We start from the raw sequence: 8,959 nt of genomic DNA, 5'->3' as shown, positions 1-8,959 counted from the left end.
TGATTTTCACCAAGCTAGATCCTTTCTGCACCTCCGCCTTGATTAGATTCTTTTTTCCCACTCAACAAAAAGAGGTGTTGTTTTAAGGTATTTATACTGTAGAAATGAGTAGACGAGGGGGTGGTGGGGGGGAGAAAAGCTGCCCTGTATTAGTTTGAGCTGTACAAGTTGACACAAGTTCTTATTTTCCAGGAATTTGTTGCACAGTGGTGTGTAGCTGTTGGGCCAGCAGTTGTGTTTAAGACATGGAGAGGTAGGCCCATGTGGAGGAAAATGCCATGGTGCACTCGTTCTTTCCCTGTGTCTCCTAACTCCTTTGCCCTCTCCTCTCCTCTCCTCTACTCTTCTTTCCTCTCCTCTGCTTCTGTCTTAAAGCTGTGCAGGCATTCACTGCTGTATGGGCAAAGCCAGAGAAAATAGACAAGTGAGCAGATAGATTTATTGTAGCATTGGTATAAATAGAGCTGCCTGTCGACATCTGTGTGCATGTGGCTGCATGTGTGTGTGCGTGTATGTGTGTGTGTGTGCATATGTGTGTGTCCAGGTTAGAATGGGTGTATTTTTCCATGTGTCCCTCTGAGAAAGAAACAGTGCCTGAGGAATGCAACATCGTCCCCGCTAGAGATGAGTTTTGTCTCTACCTACGTCGATTTCAAGGTGCTTACACACACACAAACACAACCTCACACAAAGCATTAATTAAGGGTTGCCACTGTAAATGGCTCTATAGTGTTATGCTGCAGACAGTCATTTTCCATAGATCAGTCAGATAAATATAGTCCTGCCATTATCTCCTACAGTGGAGTCTTGGTGGTCCTGGCTTCTATTTACCATGCACAGTATGGACTGTATGTTTTAACTTGCAGGAAAAACAACAGGAGGAGCAGAACATGGGATTATACAAAAATGAGAAATGAGTGGGCCAGTATAGAAAAATGAGCGGCAAGGGAGGGAAAAATAATGAATCAAGGAAAAAGGAAAGGAGGGAGAGGCTGAGTGGAAGATAACGAGAGAGAGAGAGAGAGACAGAAAGAGAACTTAGAGGTAATCTGACACTATAATGCTCTTCCATTTGTGTGAACTCTCCTCCAATCCTCTATCAATCTACCAGTGAGATGTTGCTTACACAAAGGGCACATCTAGAGATCAGCTCTGTGTGGGGTTTCATCTGATACCAATGACTGTAATTATGGGAGAGGGGGAGACAGAGAGACAGAGAGAAACATGTTTAAAACAAACCGTGAAATGAAGCAATCTTACTTCTTTTACAGATGAAATATGCACCAAATGTATAATTTATCATGTTTCCAAGATGGAGAGGCGCACATTCTCACATTAGTATGCATCCGGATGAATACAGACACACGTACACACACACACGTACAACCTCGACTTTGGACTCAGGGTGTTTGGAAGAGACAGTGATCTTTATGAGTTAATGCAGGCCCTGGAGGTGATGGCTCAGCTGCTGCCGAAGTTCCACAGCCCACCCAACTAGGCTGCTAGCGCTAGGAGATTTAATAGCCCATTTTGTGCACATCAGTGCATCTCTGCCTTTTAGGTAAAGCTTGCCTCAGGACCCCTCAGTTAACATTTACCGTACAACAAAACACATCAGGAGTATTTGACTTCTTGCACAAGGTCGTTCCTGAACATGAGGTGAATTGAGCACTAAGCCAGATAAATTGCATTGCAGATAAAGTCCAGCTACAGCAGTTTCATTATAAAATGTATTTTGGCAAAATGACTCTCCTCCTTGACAAATATGCTGTATGAGAAAATGCGAGTGCTTCTCTCAAGGAACCTGTCATCATTGCAACATCCTGAAACAACACTTGCTGCCTTGGGAAACACTCATTGACCCACGTTATTGTCGTGGGTGGATAAACATTGAGATGACCCAGCAATGAATCTTTTACTCATCTCTCTCTCTTTTACCCCACACCCCCCACCCCCAAATCCGTCCCACATCTCTCCCTCTCTCTCGTCATCTCGCACACACACACACAGTCTTAGTTGCAATTTTGTCATTTATCAAACTCCAGCCCGTAACCACCCACCTCCGACCTCCTTCTCTGTTATCTTGGGTTGTGAAAACATGGCTGCCAGAGGTTGGTGGGAGACAGAGGGGGGCCTGCTGTCTATTGTGGCTGAATTGGCTCAGTATCTGTTCCTCTGTGAAGACAGGGCAGGTCTCTCTCTCTTTAGGACAGAGACAATAAACAAGGTTGTTTGTACAACAAGAGTCATGGAATGCCTTGATGGGAAGCAGACAACCAGCTTGCTAACGCACATGCACATGTGCACTGGCAACTTGTGATCAGTTTACAAAGCATCTTTTCCATTTTTCTCTAAGAGGAGGATGAGCGAGCAGTAATGTCAACACAACCCTGCACCTCAGCGAAAAGTGACTGCTACACTGTCACTGTCACATACTGTATGTGTAGTTTGACTTGTGTACAGTAATACAGTTTAACAAGTCAAAGCAGTGTTCATAAAACTACATTAGTTATGTCTGTTTTAGAATATTATACATACACACACTGGATAGAGACTGTCCATTCATTTTGGTGTTTGAACACAAGATGGCGTCCTTGTAGCAGAAAGTTGATTTACTGTAAGGCATGGCAGACTGCACTGATGCTATCAGAACAATGACCAAAAAAGAATATTAAATACCAAGTAAAGTGGTTTCAACTAAACAGAAATAAACTAAAATCAAGTAAAACATTGCATATATGAAATAATGAAAATAATGGATTAAAAGGAAATATGGCTGAAACTCATGACTTGCCCTTAAAGGCACTTTAAGTAAAGCTACCCTTCATTTGGCTTGGTTTCAATCTCAGATTTTCAGCCAGTGCAACCATATGTACAATATTAAGATCATGTGTATTTGCATTAGAGAGTGTGTGTGTGTGTGTATGTGTGTGCACACTCTTTCATGTATGTCACACAGAGCAAGAAAGGCTTTTATTGACATTTTCGGCTAAGTAACCCATATAATTATCCAACTGTTCTTTATACGGTAATTTTGCTCTGAAGCTACGATAAGGCTTTGTAAACACATTCTTGGATCGGTTGCGCCTGCTACCTTGCATACTTCCCGCGCTGAATTACGCACACATACACATGCACACACATGCACACACAAAAACACATATCCCAGAAGCGTGCACTCACATTCACACACGTAGGCATTTGCACACAAACGTTTTGAGACAACAATAGCATGCAAACATGTTGTAATCATCCCCAATTAGAGATACCCACTGGTAAGTGAGGCAGTGAGGAAAACAAGCACTTCCGATTCCTCTAAACAAAAAGACTGTGTGTGTGTGTGTGTGTGTGTGTGTGTGCGTAAATCCATGTATTTGCTTTTTGTACGCTCTCTATAAGTTTTTAGAGAATCGCGATTTCCCTCTCCTATCCATGCCCCGGCTTTGCCAAGACTCTTACTGAGACGGCTGCTTGGTCTCAGAGTAAGAATCAAAACATATTCATCACGTGGATCAATGCAGTTTTCAAGATTTTTATTTCGTGTAGTAAATTCGTATTTGGTCTGGTGCACTGCTGGGTTGCTCAAGAGGCAGTGGTTGGTTTAAACCCTATGAAAGTATCCTTGTTGGCCATTATTAGTGAATTGTGTAGTAAAGAAAGAGAAAGTGTAGGAAGGATGAGGTTCTGGAAAGGCCGTGAACTGGGCTCAAATCCAAGACATCATAGTCACATGGTATGCACCTTTGGGTGCCTCATAAAAGTGTTTTTGAGCAGGACACTGAACCCCAACCTATTTCCATAAGCCAGAAATTGTGATTGTTGGAAAATTAGTGAAATAAACACCTGAATGCACAGGTGGATACATGCACAAAGTAGATCATTCCCAACAAAGTTGTGTTTTCATTTTGATGCAAACTTTGTTAAAATTTGTTTTCTAGTTTATTCATTTCCTTTTTTTTTTTTTTTTTTGATTCCCCTTATAAAGTTTGAAGAACAAAACAAATGGAATGAGGGGAAGTAAGCAAATTCTAAGCAATGCGTTATTATGACCCTTTAAAAATTCCATGAGCTGTTTTTAAAATTAATAATTACTGTGGAAACTTTGGTTGAACTGAGCTTCTAAAATACAACTTTCACTCTCTCCCTTTCCCAAAAAGTACAACCCAAGAAATATTTTCTTTTACAATCACCAGAGGAAAAAAGAAAAAACACATGGAAGTTTAGCATCTCACTTTGGTGCCTGTTTTGCTAAAGGATCCTCAGCGAAGTTTTACCTCCCCTCGGACATGTGTTCTCTGTGCATTCTGTGAATTGTTAGGATCGTCCAAAATAAAGCCAGTTCTCACAGCCCCAGGATATTTTCATTCCCTGCTAAATTGGGTTAATTGATTAGAACCACATCGTGGTCTCAGCATGGGGATTTCAACACAGATACAATACATTACAGTAAGAAACAACTTTGTGACAGTATGAATAACATGCATGTGTTACGGCACTTGAAGGTAAAACAAACATTTGCAGCATAGCATAGTATGTGTGGGTGTGTGTTTTGTATATTATTAAGATAAAATGATAGTGATTGCTAAACACTAAGTGCATGAGAGAATGATGAAGTGTCAGTCATAGTGAAGCAATTCAGAGCCCTGCTGAATTAGCTGCTGGTTAAAACTCTGTCCCCCTTGTGCTGTAAGATAAAGCCATACTGTCACATTGTTGCTTCAAAGTGTCCTGTGTAAATGCTAAATGCTTCCATATGAGCACATTTTGTTCCTAACTTTCTCTATTTCAAACCAACACTTCAATCATAGACGCCATCGATCTCGTATACTGATTGTTTAACTGGCAGCCCTGTCATTTGTCCCAGCTCCCTATGGTGTAATTGCACATCTGTCCCTTCCTTTGCACTGTTTGTCCTGCCCTGTCTGCTCCCCACATTTCACACAAAATCACTCACCAAACATGTGTCCCCGCATGCAAAAACATACAAACACTCATGCTTATTGACAGCCCCATGCACCCACACTATTTTTCTCCTCTCTCTGTCTCCTACGCTCGCACAAACACACACAGGCAGAGCCAAGAATTTGCTTGTTAGAAGTTAGTTACTAGTGTTGAGCCTTGTAATTGACTAACCTCTGCTCTGCCGCGCTCTCCTCTGCTTTGCTCATTTTCGTCAGCTCTGTCCAAAACTCTCCAAGAAACATGAACTTCGCTTGAACTCCCGTCTCAGAGAGACAGAGAGTGAGGGTGTGACAAACATAACTTCTGTCAGTTAATACACTGCACAGCACACTGTCACGGCTCATATGCTGAGAGAGAATGAGGGAAAGAAAGACAAGGGAGAAACACAGACAGAAAGAAGATGAGGGATTTTGCAAAACAGCCACAAGCTATATTTAAATGACTGTATGTTGTAATTATTTCTGACCCTCTATCATAAATCCTATCACTGTACCTTCTGCTTAATTTGGGATGTCTGAGATCCCAGGTTGAGAGTAACAGTGGTTTGGGTTCATGATGGTCCTGCGTGCATTCAGTGGTGAGAGTAACCATGACATCCACTCTGCTATTTCTGCAACAATGAAGTCAATCTTGAAAAGTTCATGGCAGTAAAGGGAGGACGCTCCAAACTAATGGAAGCTCATTACTGTACTATATAAAATGCACCAAAGTCATGACACAATGGGAACCCTCTACCGAAAAGGGCAGAAATATACGTCATCTCCATTTATACAACACCTCTGACTTTACAAGTGTGAAAGATACAATCAGACCAAAGTTACCATGGTTTTCAACCAAGCATGAAAGTAGCAGTTGAGCTGAACTTTGTAGTTAACAGGAAGGAAATGATCTGGCTGCTGTATATAACCAAGACAGATTAACAAAACTAATGAAAACAGTTTTGAACACTCACAATTCATCTTCATGTCTTTAAGCTATGTGCAAAGCTACAGCCACAAGATGATGAGCTTAGTTTAGTATAGAGATAGGAAACAGGTTAGCTCAGTTACTCAAAGGCAATGAAATGCCCCCACCACTCACAAATTAATATGCTGTATCTTGTTTGTTTAATCTGTACAAAATTTAAGCAGCTAGTCTGTCTCCTACTGTTTACAGTCACTGTGCTAAACTAATCTTATAGACTACTAGCTTCATATTTTATTATATAGACATGATCTTCTCATCTAACTCTCAGCATGAAAGCAAAAAAGTGTGTTTCCCAAAATGTTGTAATATTCCTTTAATATGTCCATTAATCCAGTCTAATATGTGGCCATTACTATGTATGCTATACAGTTAGTATTAAGCCTAAAAGTATGGTAAGTCTAGAAATGTCTTGCACTGTGTAACATATCATCTATATATGTGCGCCACAAGTTATATGGTGAAGCCTTTACTATTGGAGTGAGACATGTTATATTCAGCCAAAGGTGAGGGCTGTTTGACAAATCCAGTTTCAACACTTCCTGTGTTTAGGCCTTAAGCCCCACAATAAACCAAAAAGTTTTTAAAGAGGATTTGTCTCACAGAAAACAGAAAAAAGCCAAAGACAATCCTATACTCTATGAATTTCACTATAGTTGTAAATCACTGCTGTTCCATGATACTACTGCACTAAAAGTTAACAGTTTGGCTACACAAGGCCATAGACTACATATTCATAAATACAGTATGACCTAATGTGTTTACATGGCACTTGCCACTAGACTGTGAAAACTTAGCTCGGCCGTGTCTCTCCCAGCAGGACAATAAAGTTTCAATTGAACCAGACACTGCACCTTGACAAAAATACTGGCACTATTGGGAAAACTCTGTTTTAGTTTATTATTGAATTAGATGTTCAGCAGGTTTATATTTCATGTAACAGAGAGAGTGAGAGTGTGCAGTGCAACATAAAAATAATAAAAGTTTTCAAGAGCTACAGGAAAATCAGGTTAAGACAAAAACTCGTTCCCCAAAACAGGGGAACTATGAAACCAATCTGGCATGAGAATTTAACAAAAATAAAGTCTTCATGTCTCTAGACACAGGAGTTAAGTTGAGCTGAGACTAGTAGTGAAAGGTTTCCCACATCATTTTTAATGAATGTAGCTGACCAGGAACATACATACTCTCCGGTGAAGAATGGGTAACAGTTAAAGGTGTGTGTGTCTGTGTGTGTGTGTGTGTGTGGGAGAGAGAAAGAGTGAGAGAGAGAGGAGAGGAGAAAAAGAGGCAGAGAGAGAAAGAACTGTTTGTGTGCATTATATGTCTGCATGTGCATAATGTGAACATGATATCCCTTTTCATTATGAATAATGTGTGATAGGTACATAGCATGAATTTGTAATGTATGTGTAAAAATGTGATGTTGCCTGCTGGGACCTACACTTGTCATTTAGATTAAAAACACAAGGCCCCAAAGTCATTATCCCTCATACATTTTGCATGTGACACTCAACTGCTGACTGTTTATCATTTCTACAGTTATTTGCCTAAACCACAGTGACTTCATAATAGGTAAAAATTTGATTTGTGGACTAAAGTAGCCTCCCAATGGAAGCCCATATCAGCAAGAAAAAAATAACCTAACCTGCCATCTCATACTGACTTACTATCTTATATTTTGAATTTACTGTTTCAAAATTTTTACTTACTAAGTAAAATTATTACTTGTTATCTCATAATTTTCACTCTAACAATTAGTCATGGCAGATAAAAAAAAACACTCTGCAAGTTTTAAAGAAGAAATAACACATTTCTCTGCTCCTGTTATACTATGTTTTAGCATTACAGTTACATTACAGTGGCAGCTGTTCTTCAAACATTACATAGACCTACTACATATATATACAACATATGAATCAGTGTATTTGACTTAGTATCTACTACGATCCACTATCTACTATATTTTGGTCATTTTGACACATCACAAACATTTCCATCTTAATCATAACTGGCATTTCATCCCTTTTTTCCCTTTTTCTGGGTGATGTCGGCTTCTGTATCTTTAGTTGAGAGGATCGCTTCACTGTGTCACAGCAGAGATCCTCTCTGCTGCTGTTTTTGATTCTCCAAGTGGAGAGATGGGAGTGATGTATGAGTCATATTTATAAGGAACTGTGATTCAGGCAGTAATGTTATTATCACTCATGATGAGAACAAGAGAAACAGGAGGATTGAGATGACAGCATGCAACACATCCTGCTGTGGAACCGAACTCAAAGTCCCCAAAACCATTAAATCTACAAACAAGCCGGCTTTCCTTACATGCCTTGAAATAATTAAGCACAAAGTTGCTGTCTCTGCCAAATCTTCCAGATCGCAGTGCTGTGATGAATTCCTCTGGGAGAAAATTTGATGTGGGATTGTTTCCCTGATCTTCTAAATTTGTGTATGGCAACTTAATTGCGTCTGAATGCTAAACTCTTGTAGTGTTTTACTGCTCTGGTGACTCCATGCTGGCAGAATGCTTGCTTCCCTCCACTGGTGGGGGAAAACCTTTTTATTTGTGGTTTCTGAATCTTTATTCTAAGCTACTCATAAAGCTCCAAGATGAGTGATATCATGTGGTCTTCATCAACAAGGGAGCTTTTTGTTATACTTTATGGCCATTTAAATCGAAAGATTAAAGGCCATGACACACAGGGAAGGTTAGAGAGCAATGGGAACTTCAGCTGACAGTTTTACCGAACCTTAATTTCTTTACGATACATTCTCTTCTTACAGAACACCAAAGAATTTTCACATTGACAGAATACACACTCAGCAACTCCATCAATTTCACACATCAGTTTACTTCACATGGTTCATACTAGTCAACCCATGAAAACAACTGTATAAAGTCATAAGTGGCTGTGGAGGAGCTTTGTAGTGTCTGAGAGAATAACCTCCACTAATGAAGTCAACAGGGCTTACCAGTTAGGGAGGGTGTCATGAAGAGATATTTCTACCTCCACTACTTCAACCATTCCTTTTT

General features: G+C 40.0%; 1 long non-coding RNA gene across 1 annotated transcript in view; it reads left to right on the top strand.

Annotated features, from left to right (window-relative positions):
• Positions 1–8,959, top strand: part of LOC127142384 (uncharacterized) — a 90,348-nt gene that overhangs the window by 33,083 nt on the left and 48,306 nt on the right. The window lies entirely within an intron of this gene.

This window comes from Lates calcarifer, linkage group LG1 (assembly GCF_001640805.2).
Source record: "Lates calcarifer isolate ASB-BC8 linkage group LG1, TLL_Latcal_v3, whole genome shotgun sequence".
NCBI classification, from domain to species: domain Eukaryota; kingdom Metazoa; phylum Chordata; class Actinopteri; family Centropomidae; genus Lates; species Lates calcarifer.
The sequence above is the reverse complement of the archived record's forward strand: the minus strand, read 5'-3'. Positions and strand labels throughout refer to the sequence as shown.